At 38.1% G+C, this 14,248-nt stretch overlaps 1 pseudogene; it reads right to left on the bottom strand.

The window, feature by feature from the left end:
* LOC102993453 (hypoxia-inducible factor 1-alpha inhibitor-like) overlaps positions 1–14,014 on the bottom strand; it is a 151,023-nt pseudogene extending 137,009 nt beyond the window's left edge.
* Between the last annotated feature and the right edge of the window lie 234 nt (positions 14,015–14,248).

Raw genomic sequence — 14,248 nt, 5'->3', positions numbered from 1 at the left:
CAACACCCATTTATGATAAAAACCCTGCAGAAAGTAGGCACAGAGGGAACTTTCCTCAACATAAAGGCCATATATGACAAACCCACAGCCAACATCATCCTCAATGGTGAAAAACTGAAAGCATTTCCTCTAAGATCAGGAAAAAGGCAAGGTTGCCCACTGTCACCACTATTATTCAACATAGTTTTGGAAGTTTTAGCCACAGCAATAAGAGGAGAAAAAGAAATAAAAGATATCCAATTCAGAAAAGAAGAAGTAAATCTGTCACTGTTTGCAGATGACATGATACTATACATAGAGAATCCTAAAGATGCTACCAGAAAACTACTAGAACTAATCAATGAATCTGGTAAAGTAGCAGGATACAAAATTAATGCACAGAAATCTCTGGCATTCCTATACACTAATGATGAAAAATCTGAAACTGAAATTAAGTAAACACTCTCATTCACCATTGCAACAAAAAGAATAAAATATCTAGGAATAAACCGACCTAAGGGGACAAAAGACCTGTATGCAGAAAATTATAAGACACTGATGAAAGAAATTAAAGATGATACAAATAGATGGAGAGATATACCATGTTCTTGGATTGGAAGAATCAACATTGTGAAAATGACTCTACTACCCAAAGCAATCTACAGATTCAATGCAATCCCTATCAAACTACCACTGGCATTTTCCACAGAACTAGAACAAAAATTTCACAATTTGTATGGAAAACCAAAAGACCCTGATTAGCCAAAGCAATCTTGAGAACGAAAAATGGAGCTGGAGGAATCAGGCTCCCTGACTTCAGATTATACTACAAGGCTACAGTAATCAAGACAGTATGGTACTGGCACAAAAACAGAAATATAGATCAATGGAACAGGATAGAAAGCCCAGAGATAAACCCACACACATATGGTCACCTTATCTTTGATAAAGGAGGGAAGGATATACAGTGGAGAAAAGACAGCCTCTTCAATAAGTGGTGCTGGGAAAACTGGACAGCTACATGTAAAAGTATGAAATTAGAACAATCCCTAACACCACACACAAGAATAAACTCAAAATGGGTTAAAGACCTAAATGTAAGGCCAGACACTATCAAACTCTTAGAGGAAAACATAGGCAGAACACTCTATGGCATAAATCACAGCAGGATCCTTTTGGACCCATCTCCTAGAGAAATGCAAATAAAAACAAAAAAAAACAAATGGGACCTAATGAAACTTAAAAGCTTTTGCACAGCAAAGGATACCATAAACAAGACCAAAAGACAACCCTCAGAACGAGAGAAAATATTTGCAAATGAAGCAACTGACAAAGGATTCATATCCAAAATTTAGAAGCCACACATGCAGCTCAATACCAAAAAACAGACAACCCAATCCAAAAATGGCCAGCAGAACTAAATAGACATATCTCCAAAGAAGAGACACAGATTGCCAACAAACACATGAGAGAAATGCTCAACATCATTAATCATTAGAGAAATGCCAACCCAAACTACAATGAGGTATCATCTCACACCGGTCAGAATGGCCATCATCAAAAACTCTAGAAACAATAAATGCTGTAGAGGGTGTGCAGAAAAGGGAACACTCTTGCACTGCTGCTGGGAATGTCAATTGATACAGCCACAATGGAGAACACTATGGAGTTTCCCTAAAAAACTACAAATAGAACTACCATACGAACCCGCAATCCCACTACCTGGCATATACCCTGAGAAAACCATAATTCAAAAAGAGTCATGTACCAAAATGTTCATTGCAGCTCTATTTACGATAGCCAGGACATGGAAGCATGTTAAGTGTCCATCAACAGATGAATGGATAAAGAAGATGTGGCACATATATACGATGGAATATTACTCAGCCACAAAAAGAAATGAAACGGAGTTATTTGTAATGAGGTGGATAGAACTGGAGTCTGTCATACAGAGAGAAACTAACACAGCATTGTAAAGCAATTATACTCCAATAAAGATGTTAAATAAATAAATAAATAAATAAATAAAATACACATGCCTGGACACTAATCTGAAAATCCAATTCTCAATTGTAAAGTGTAGACTGCTGCCAATACTTCTACCACAATAATCTGTATCTTTAAAAAAATAATAATACCTACAGTTTTTAAAATAATACCTACAGTAATTCTCTCACTAGCCATTGTTGAAACCAGTGCTTGACCTTCTGCCTTCGTGATGTCTATAATCTTCATTAGTGCTACTACAGGCTACCTACAGAGCCATACCAGCCCCTGGATGCAATGAAATATCTAAATCTTTGTTCCTAGACGTATTAGTTTCCTAGGGTTACTGTAACAAAGTACCACACACTGAGTGCCTTGGAACAACAGAAATGCATTGCTTCACACTTCTGGGAGCCTAGAAGCCTGAGATGAATTTATAGGTAAGGAAGTATCCTTCTGGAGGCTATGAAGGTGAATCTGTTCCATGACCCCCTCCTGACTTCTGTTGGTTAGCTGGCAGTTGTTGGCATTCCTTGGTTTCTGGCAGCACAAATCCAATCTTCACATGGCATTCTCCCTATGTCTCTCTCTCTGTGTCCAAAGTTCTACTTTGTATAAGGACACAGTCATATTGGAATTGGGCCTACCCTAATAACCTCACCTTAATTTGATCATCTGCAAATACCTATTTCCAAATAATGTCACATTCACAGGTACTGGAGGATAGGACTTCATCATCTTTTTTGTGTGTGTGGGGGGGGAGTGGGGGACACAATTCAACCCATAACACTAGTTCCTTTATTCATTCAGTCAACAAGTATTTATGAATCAAAGTCTGTGAGCTATGAACTGTCCTAGGCAATAAATGTGCCAAAATTATCAAGACAGCTTCAAGATAACTGAATTTTCTATAAGGTGTTGATATGAGGATATAAGAATAATAAACACACTGCATTCCTGGGAAGAAGTAGTTTATTCATTTCATTAATTAATTGATAATTTCTATCATGTACAATATTGTGTTAGGAGTCATATATGGAGAGATAAAGTACACACACACACACTCAGAGGATTGTCTATTACTGTGTGATACATACTAGAAGACAGGAATATGTATTATGGGAAAACAAAGAAGGTACATGTAACTGAAGCAGGAGGAACCAGGAATTGCTTCCAAGAGGAGAGGATACTTGAAATGTGTCTGGAAAGACATGTTGGGTTAAGGGATGAATTATTAAGGGTGTTCTAGGAATAGAGGCATAGAAAAGAACTTATACTGAATATAAAAGCAAGGAGACAGGAAAAAGCATGAAATATTTGGAGAACTGTGAATGAATCCATTTGTGAATGTGGACATGGGGACTTGACAGGAGAAGAGGCCCTGAACATGGAGTCTGACCTTCATCCAGGAGGTAATGGAGTCAGAAGAAGGGAGTGATGGGATTGGATATGTGTTTCAAGAAGCTCATTTTGAGAAAAGTGTGAATAATGGGATAAAGGAAGGTAAGGCTGGAGGTATGAAGGCTAGTGTGATAATCCATAGAAGAAAAAAGGAGGACCTGAACTAAATCAGTGGCCACGGCAGAAAAGATAGGGAGGAAGAGCTTCAGGAGATGTTGAGGAGATCAAATTTACAGTGACTAATTAAACATCTGAGGAAACTTTCAACTGGGGGAGGCATGAGGGAAAAGGATGAACCTATATCACATATGTTATCAGAGAATTTAAATTTTGTTTCCTACTTATGGATGCTTTGTATACTTGCTCTCTGCCTGAAATGTATTTTCTTCCATTAACAAGAAAGAGCTCATCATTAAAATTCAGTCCAACATCATGTCTAGAAATTTCCCCAGTGCATCTCTCCCTATGCTATTCTCATATTCCTTTTCTGCCCATATTCTTGTGAACTTTGTGTATATATTTCTTGAAACACAGCACACTCTTACCCCACACAGTGATTCAGTCACTTATAGATACTCAAAAAATGTTGATGGATGAATTTATATGTTTGATATACTTTCCGCCTGGGCCATACAGTTTGGCAATTTAGACAGTATCCCATTACAATGAATAAATTAATAAAATCTAAACCCTGTATTACGGGAAGAGTTAAGCTACAGTTATCTGAAAAGTTGGATAATTCTAGCTAAATATAGCATCGCTCACTCTTGTATTTGACAGAAGTTAATTACTGTTTTTACTTAGTGTTAATCCTGGAAATAATTATAGCAAGACTTTCGCATCTCAGTCCCTTAGTCTTTATACTTCAAGCTGGAATGCAGGAGTAGGAATACTTTAGTACAAATGCAAATGGACTGGACACACTCTTTCAAAATATAGCAGTAGCAGCCACAGCACCATTCTCCCTTTTTTGTTTTGTTTTGTTTTGTTTTGTTTTGTTTTGTTTGCGGTACGCGGGCCTCTCACTGCCGTGGCCTCTCCCGCTGCGGAGCACAGGCTCCGGACGCGCAGGCTCAGCGGCCACGGCTCACGGGCCCAGCCGCTCCGCGGCATGTGGGATCCTCCCGGACCGGGGCACGAACCCGTATACCCTGCATCGGCAGGCGGACCCCCAACCACTGCCCCACCAGGGAAGCCCCATTCTCCCTTTTAAATATTTTTCCTAGCACACCATCCACAGGACAGTAGCTCCCTGTGTGCCCCCATGTTTCTACTTTTGTTGGACCTTTACTGTGTTAATGAAGTTAGTTGTTGAAGAAACTACAACACTCTCCCAGTGGTTAATGCTGGAAGCACAGCCAATCCAGCTTCTTTAAACTTTGGTTCCGAAGGCATTACAGGAATCTATGAATGAAATGAAAATGTTTTGAAATTCTAGTCTCTTTAATAGCCCAAGCAATCATCAGTAAATTGCAGACTTTACAGGTATAATTTTCAGTAAGGGTCAGGGAATTCATTCATTAGAATTACGGGAGATAAAAATTTAAACGTCTCTGTAATATTTATAGGAAAAGTGTCATCAGTATAAAGCGGCCTTAAATCACATTCATTCATTATTAAGCACTCCTCTACATTTCTGAGTGAAGTTTCTAATGGGATGAAATCTCCTCAGCTGCAATAACATCATGACTGTCTATTTATAGCCAAGTGGTCTTTGGTTATGGAAGTGCATTTTTAGGTTGGGTATTAAAGCAGGTTTTCCCTTTGAAGGGAGATATCTAACTTTCAATGACAGTAACACATTACTTAGTAAACAGGAGAGTTCACTAAAATTGGAAATACCGACTAATTATAATTATGTAACAACTGGCATGCAAGCACAGTACTAAGATTTGTCTGAAGTCCAGTCTTTGAGTTTTATTATGTTTTGTTTCTAAGGGCTAGGGTTCCACTTTCTATTTTAAAATGGAAAACAAAACAAACAAACAAACAAAACCCACAGAGACCAAAAAGATTTCTACCTGTATGAGAAAATCAGTTTGAATGTGTTTCCTCTTTACCATTAAGCACTCTGGAGGTCAAGTAGACCATTCTCTCTTTATATCATTAAAGATCAATTATCACTGTTGATGTTAATTTCCTTCCCACACACACCTGAGGCTTTGACAATAGTAGCCTCTCATAACTCTCACTAATAAATTGAGTACGTGCCGTTTAAATACCCAAACCTGAAGACACACAATGTATCTGTTCATTTCCTATTCATGAACGATATCACCTATGTAATTATTTGCTATTCAATTTGCAAATTGTACCTTTTGCTAAGAAAGCCTCAGGGTTCAACCAAATCATTAATTATGATATGTAAAATATTTAAAGCCAATGACAGCTCTAGTGAAACATAAGAGGAACAACACAGCGGGAGCAGAGCTCAAAAATAGCAATAGGCAGCATTCTTCGCCTGTAATTCTCTGTCCCAATTACACAGATAATTCAGGCATGAGTAAGGATAATTGAGTCGTTCCTGCACTTTGTTCTAAGTTGTAGATCTGGCCAAATATCAGCATCCATCAGGGCTGATTGGGGTCTTCTTTTAAACATGCCCAGAAGCTAACAAACGATAAGTGAAAAGAATAATGAAATGTACCCTCAACAAATGGTAGGAAACATTCAAATTTCATACAATAGGTGTTTATTCAAGACATAACTTTCTTTCTTAGACCAATTTAGCAGGATTCTGCTAAAACTTTTATCTCATGGAAGAATTTAAGAGCCAGCAGCCCAATTAAAGAAATTCCAAAATGTGTAACTATAAAAGAAGAGAAAGGTAGATCGACTGGCCAGACTCTAACGAAAAAAAAAAGGGAACCAGAGGATCTGAACTATAATCTTTGGAGAAACGAGATCAGTAGAGGTTAGACAAAACCCTCATGAGGCTTTTGGAGGTTGTTGATCAGTCTGGATCTCATGACTTTATTCCAAATGATCTGATGACTCAAAACAGGAACCTATGGACCCTCTACCGAAGAAGGCATCTGTACAACAGTCTGGTCAAGTTGCCTCAAAATAAGGCCCATGATGGGTGAACTGAGGAGGAAAGACTGCAAGTCAAGGAAGATGCAAATAAAATCCCTTCTTTGCATGTAACCTTTTCTGAAAAACAAAATGCGTGGGTAATAAGACCACTCGCCTGTGGTAACTTTTCACCTTTCACACTCGAATGGTGTCCAAAACTAAGTTAACAGGAGTTCTTACAAAACCAACAAAAATTATGTTAAAGTGAGAATTTTTGAAAGGGGATAAACCTTTAATAGGCATTGAGCCTATACTGGGCCTAAGCATCAGAATCTTATATAATCATCACAAAAACCCTGTGAGGTGGGTCTTATACATGAGGAGCTAGTCAGAGCACTGAGATTTAAATCACAGTTGGATTCCAGAGCCCTCTATGCTTAAAGTAATGGCTTTTATAAAAATTAGTTCTCCTTTTCTATCTAATATCTGACACCAGATTTTTACTGGCCGTTATTCCCCTGGCAAGGGATAACTCAAACATACTATATCAGTAAAACTCAGAACTCAGTGTGTCAATGTTCACTGCATTTAACTTTGGTTTTCTACCACAGTCTGCCATCTCCCCATGAGTGTAACCAGGCACACAGGCACTCAGGCCTCCACGCCCACCTGCTCATCCCCTTCTGTGCATGCAGCTGTCAGCACCCCTCACTCATCTTACCATCCTAGTACATCATCCTAATACTGAGATGCTTTTGTTGGTTTATCGTAATTCAGGTCTATAATGTTGTCAGCCTTTTAAAAAGCTCTTTCTCTAGAATGAATCGTCTTCCCTTTTCTTAAGAGATTCTTTCTACTCAGTGTTCAAGGATCAGCTATCAACTTTTCATAGAGGTTAGTCTCTCACACACACTGAAGCCAGTGGTTTTGCTGGAGGGTTAGTGGCTGAAAGGTGGGGTGTGCATGGGATAGGCCCTGAAGTCCCATATTATATAAGGGAGAACCAAGAATCCATGCAGACTGGGGTCTCTGTACCATAACTTTATTCATGCTTTGCCCACAGCAAAGGTTTATAAATTTAAGTAAAATATAAAGTTCCAGAATTATATCTCTATACCAATGTGAAACTACAAACCATTTAATGTGCTATCTTCCTCCCATGTCTTACTCCCATTTGGAATTAGTTCCTCATCTGAAAATTTCCCTATATAAGTGTTTCTATGTTAGTGCATTCTGCAGCTTTTTTTGGCATTTGAAAATCAAATCAAATCAAATCATAGCACACTGTAAGTCTGGGAACCATGTGTTTTAGAGAACAAACACTTCTAACTCAGGGTACATCAAGTCACAGCTACAGCTGACCCACAGTACATAATTGCCAAATGTGTTTGACAAAACCCATTCTTATTCACTATGTAATGTACAAGCAGTAAATCCTAAAAATGTTTCGAGCCACTTGTTTTTTAACTTAATGCTGGGAAAGTTTAGATGGAAATGAACTATTCACTACAGAGATCTTGTGTACTCCAGCCAAGTGTAACTGGGGCCTTTCATTCTTTTCTCATGGTCGTGCTGTTGCTCAAGCTGATTCAGAGTTGGATATCTCTCACCTCTCCTGGTAGCACTGAAAGAGGTGTTCAGTCTCCAGTTACAGAGCTTGGCTCCACCACTGACAACAGAGATCATTCTACAGAAGGTGGTACCTCGTCCACCTACCAGCTCTTTTAAGTCCCCATCAGGGCTGGCACATTTCACTCCAGCTCTGAAAGTATGTTTAAAGTCTTTAAGTGAAAATCTTTGCAGGTTTCATAGGATGGATCTTAGCTTCCTTGGTATACAATGGCTTCCTTGGTGAAGATACAGTCAGAGAACACAGGCAGCAGTGCCTCACAAGAGATACAAAAGATACAAAAGGGTTTGGTGACAACTGGAGCCAATCACGTGATAGGCAAACCAGAAAGAGAACTGAGCCTGACACTCAGGCTAGAAGCAAAAGCTTCTGAATAGGCCTGGGAAGGGTGGCAGAGGGTTTATGGAAAACTGTACAGTGACTGGAAATGAGTAAGACAGGTGCATTGATGGTATGGGCATCAGAAGGCCAATGATCTGGTATGCCTGAAGAAGTATCAAGAAAGAGCATCTATTTGGAAGTATTGCTTGGAAACTGTTTTCATCTCCCAAGAGTATGAGAAAATGCCTGAAAAGCTGGCACTGATTGAAAACTTTTCAAAGAGTTTTGCCAGTTTAGCCAAAATCAATTAGAATTAATTTCTCTCAAGGTAAAGCCAAATTGACAAGGGAAATGTAGGAGAATCTAGGCAGAACAAGAATTAGTGTATTGAAAACTTTCTCTGCACATGTACACACACACATACACACACATAAATATTTATGAGACTTGAGAACTAAAAAGCCAAGTGACATTTTTAAAATAAATATTTTAGGCAAAGAAAGAGTCTGTATTCTGATTCAGCTTTTACATCTTTTGAAAACCATCCTGTACTTTTCACCACATGATATCAAAATTTCTGCCTCTCTTCTAAAAGATACCTGTAGCACTGTCCTGTTGATTATAATATTTTTATTCTCCACTTAGACCATTTGTATTTATCAAAAGAAGTGTTTATGAAGTCTATTATAGAAAGATATCTTCCCTAAATACTATATCTATGTTTATTCCTCAAAAATAAAAGATATATTTGAGGAATTTTTTACACTTGCAAGTTCACATCTCCAAATAAAACTGTAGCATATTGAGTCTTCCTTATTACTCTCACTTCAGGTTTATTAGAAAAGCAAAACTACATCAGGCAAGTGTCTGCAACTATAACATTTACCATTGTGAAAAGTCGTGTTGACCCTTAATTATTTTCTTCTAGCCTACTCTTTTCTAGTATATATCCAAAGAAAATCCTCAAAGCCCTCGTGTAAACTCTTGAGATGGATGTCACAAAGAACCAGCATTACCTTTCACAACCCATTCTTTCACATCCAATGAGACAATTTCAATTTTATAATATTGTAATTTCATACTATAGACCTCGTGTGATTTCACCAGTGTTCTGGTTTCTACCTAGGTGAAGTACAGAAATATATTGAAATCAGAGAAAAAGTAAATAAATAATAAATGTGAAGATATCTACCCCAAGAGTCATGAGGATTAAATACGATTACCTATGAAAACACCTTCCACGATGTTAAGTATATTGAAGGTATTCCGTAATTTCCCTCCCAATTATTTGCTTTTAACAATGCTCTCTATATGTTTATTACCAGAGGCAGCATACTCTAGTGACTAAGAATATTCACTTTGAAATCAGAGAAATCATATCAAACCTTGATTCTGCCAGGTGACATTGGACAAGCACTTAATCTCTTTGAGGCTAACCTTTATTTTTCCTGTCTATGAAATGGGATAATGCTTACTGCCCAGAGTTTTAGTGATTATTGAATGGAATAACACACTTAAAGTCCCTAACCCAGGCACTTGCCCATGGTAGATGCTCAATAAATTGTACGTATTATTTTTATCTTCATTTTTACCCCTAATGCCCCTGAGATCATTAGCTGCATTTTATACCTAAGGAAACTAAGGGCAAAGAAGTTAAGGGACGCCCCAGTTGCTAGAAAGAGGATGAGGAAGACAAGAACAAGCATCTTTTGTCCTCTAGCTAAGCCACCTCTTTCCCAAAGGAGGGATGCAATCATGGTGGTCGAGATACGTAGACATCATCTGGACCACATTCTCTATTCCTGGCAAAACCAAGGGACTCCAGGACAGTAAAAAAAGAGCCTGAACTGCATTTAACACATTAAGTTCAATAAGTGAAAAGCCCACTACTCATTTAATGAATGGATTTCAGCAAGGTACATACTGAAGGGGAAAATTCACTATAACTTTTAGTCTACTGTGAATTTAGACTTGAGGAAGAGCCATGTTGACTCCTTTAGACAAACTTTACAGTCAGCTGATGGAATATCCTCCTCAATGTCATTCAGGTTGATTGCTTGACATTATGGTGCTGAATATTTAGATTTTCTATAATTTTTCTCTTGGTGTGCTTTTTTCAGAGTTTCTTATTTAGTTCTCACCCCAACTAATGTGGATATGAGAAGCTGTATCTGAATTATTTCCAGTACAGCCTAAAAATGGACAAGCAAATGCCATTCCTTAGGCTTCTACTATGAGCTGATCCCATGCTTGGCTTAATAATAATCATATCCATTTTAATGAAGTAGCATATGTAAAACACTGATTTTCACATCATTTCAAATTTGGTATTAGCTGTGAGTTCACTGAGTAGGCAGATAGTAAATTTCCCCAATGAAGATGTCAAATAACAAATTATATAATGGCAAGATCCAAGTATCTATTGATTCAACAAAACTACCCAAGCATATCTACACATCATTCTTTAACACAACCTTATCCCTTTTTATCACAAGCTCGTAAATTACCTTAGCATGCACCAGGGTCAAATAAATCACTTTTTTAATGGTTGGTTTCAAAAAACTATCAAGAACACAGACTGAAGTTAAGATATATGTATCCATTCCTACTAAGTTACACCACAAGCATTTAACTCCCAAGAGTAGATCTAATCAAGCATGCTTGGTTATTTTTAATCCCAGCCTGATAATTATTTTAAATTGTGTTCATTTCATGCTACCAATAGATTTTTTTTCTTTTTTTCTGTCTTTCCAAAGCAGTGAATATCCTGGACTAGCTGTGCCACAACTTACCTGGACGACATTGGGAAAGTCCTATCATTGCTCAAACCTCAGTTCCGTCATCTCTAAAATGAAGACATTAAACAAGATGACCTTTAAAGACATTTTCCAGCTCTAATGCTCTTGGATTTTGCCTCTATTGAGGAAGCCAAGAATAAACTATGGAGGTTACTGGGAACTCTAAATCTACTTTAGGCTCTCTGTATCCTCTTAAGGTCTAAGTACAGTTTCTCCAAGGCTTTATAGACATGCTTCATAGGCTCATTGAATCAAAAAATTTCTCTTATGTGTAATATGACATAGAACACATAAACAAAGCAGTGCTTTGAGTAGCATTGATGAGAAGGATAGGTTTGGGGGGTCAGATAATCTGAGATCAGAGTCCAGGCTCTATCATTCAGTTGGTCTACGATCTTGGGTGAGTCAATATCTCTAAACATCAATTTCCTTATATGGGGCTAATAATATTATTTACTTTATGGTTTAAGTCTTAAATGAGAAATTGGGCATACAGTTCTTAATATGGTTCCTGGAACAAGAACCTAATTCAGAATTTTCTCCTTTTTTTAAAAAAAAATTTAATACATTTTCTTGTTAAAAAGAGGATTTTTTCCAAGTCTTTTTCAATAAAACTAGTGAACATATTCCTTTCCAATTGGAAGCCCCCACAATGTATCCCCAAAAGTAAAGTGTTCTGGTTTCTCCCATGTTACGCTTTTACGTGGAGGCTCGTAATACAGAAAATGTTGGGGGAGGACTCAGCTTCAGAAATGGTTCTAAACATGGTAGAGAACCGTCCCATAGACCCTTGAATTTAGGGTAGAACAAGAAGTTATTTGAGCTAATTATGGCTTGGAAAACCTTCCCCCATTTTACAAAGACTTAACATACTTCCAGCAGATATTTAATGAGCTCTTACTCTGTGACAGCAATCCTGGGTCCTGCCCTCATAAAACATATATGCTAGTAAGTAATTAAGAGAATTCAGAGGAGTACGATGCATGTACCAAGGTGAAGTTCACTGTAATAGGAAAGTGCATGGAAGGGACACCCATTCCCAACTTCATGGATCAGGTAAAGGCTCATGGAGACCTAAAGAATGCATAGGAGTAGTCAAGGAAGTAGAGAAGGATTGTTCTTGGGAGGAGAATTAATGTATCCCCTGTTTTTACTGTCCCATATTCCCCTTTTTGAAAGAACTAAACTCAAAAAATTTCATTTGATTATCTAAACAAATGATTGTCCATTCATGTATTTAACATATATTTTATCAAGAATGTCCTACATTCTAGACTCTGTACTCAGTGAACAGAGCAAAACAGTAGTGAACAAAGTAACAAATGTCCTGTTCTCTTCAAGCCTAATTTCTAAAGCAGGAGTCAGACAAAGCCTAGGGACTAGACCAGATAGAGTCTAGAAGACAGAGACATATGTTAATTGAATAATAAACAAATAATAATATAAGTTAAAAAAAAAACTACACGGGAGATAGGCACTTAGGACAATGACTGCACACGGTAGGGTAGAAATGACAAAGTGAGAAGATTCACAGAAGACATTGCTAAGGAAGGTAAAAGTTAACTTTGCCTATTTTGTCAGAATTATGGGATCACAAAGACACAGAATACAGGGACCAAATCTCTGAATCAAATGGCTCTCTCTCTCCCTCTCTCTGAAGATGTAACTATATATATGTTATAGACTGAAATGTGTCCCCTCGAAATTCATAATTTGAATTGTATTGTGATTGTATTTGGAGATAGAGCTTTTCAGAAGATAGTAAATAAGTTAAATGAGGTTGTAAGGGTGTAATCTTAATTCAATAGAACTGGTGTCCTTATAAAAAGAGGAGAAGACACCAGAGCTCATTCTCTCTCTCTCTCTCTCTCTCTCTTTCTCTCTCTCTCTGTGCACATACAGAGGAAAGGCCCTGTAAGGACGCAGTGAGAAGGTGATTGTCTGCAAGACAGGAAGAGAGGCCTAACCAGAAACCAGCCCTAATGGTACCTTGATCTTGGACTCCAGCCTCCAGAACTGTGAGAAGATCAATTTCTGTTATTTTAACCACCCAGTGTGTGTATATTTTTATGGTAGCCCCAGCTGACTAAAACACTGTGTATGTATCTATCTGTATATATAATTTGTCTCCTATTCCCCATGCCTTTGCTTGACTTCTCCTGTTGGCTACTTTAATGGGCTGGTCTGCTTTGGGTCAACTGATGACCTGCTCTTCCATTCATGTGAGTAACAACCCCTTCCCAGCACAGACTGTGGCCGTTGCAGCCACCAGCAGCTGCAGGAGGTTGTCTTCAAATTGAAGTCATCTGAGCCTCTGTTTACTTACTGCCTGAGGGTGCATAAAGGGAAAAGGGGAAAAAAGAAAAATAGATGAGGAAGAACACTATGTCCTGTGTCCAGGTTAAAGTGTGGACACCAAAGGATTGTTAGCAGAATTATTTTCTGAAGTCAGCACGTTCTCTCTACTAAGGCAAGAGAAAGGTAGGAGAGAACCTTCATCTTTATAAACCTCCAGAGGGATGAAGTAAAATAGCTTTCTTCAAACCAAAACTACTCTTGAAAAGTTTAAAAATAAAACCTTCACTTCCTGCTGAAGACAATAATAATAAAATGGTTGTGTTTATTAGATCCTTTCTATGTGCCAGGCACTGTGCTGTGTACATTAACAGAGGTTACCTCATTTAAAAAAAAAAAAAAACAGCTAACATTTATAACACTTAAAATGTTTCCAGAACTGTTCTAAACACTTCTCACATATGATCGCATTTCATTACATACCTACAAGGTAGGAGGACAAGTCCCGTTTCATAAGGGTACTGAGGTTTATGGAGAGCACAAGTAATTTGTCCAAAGTGTGACAGCTGGCAACCTGCAGAGCCAGCATCCCGTCCCAGGGAGCCTCTCCAATCCATGGCCTCCATGACTCAGCAGAAAGTGGGAAAGGTAAAGAGAAACTCAGAACATGGTCACACCACTCTTTGTTAGGAGGCTAGATCCAGAAAGAACTACCAAGAACATCTCATTGAAACCTCTCATTCTACAAGAGAACAAATGAAGGGCCAAAGTTGGGAAAGTGACAAAGCTAGGAATGGCCCCCAGGTTTCCTGATGGGCTTACC

The sequence above is a fragment of the Physeter macrocephalus genome, chromosome 16 (genome assembly GCF_002837175.3).
Source record: "Physeter macrocephalus isolate SW-GA chromosome 16, ASM283717v5, whole genome shotgun sequence".
NCBI classification, from domain to species: Eukaryota; Metazoa; Chordata; class Mammalia; order Artiodactyla; family Physeteridae; genus Physeter; species Physeter macrocephalus.
The sequence above is the reverse complement of the archived record's forward strand: the minus strand, read 5'-3'. Positions and strand labels throughout refer to the sequence as shown.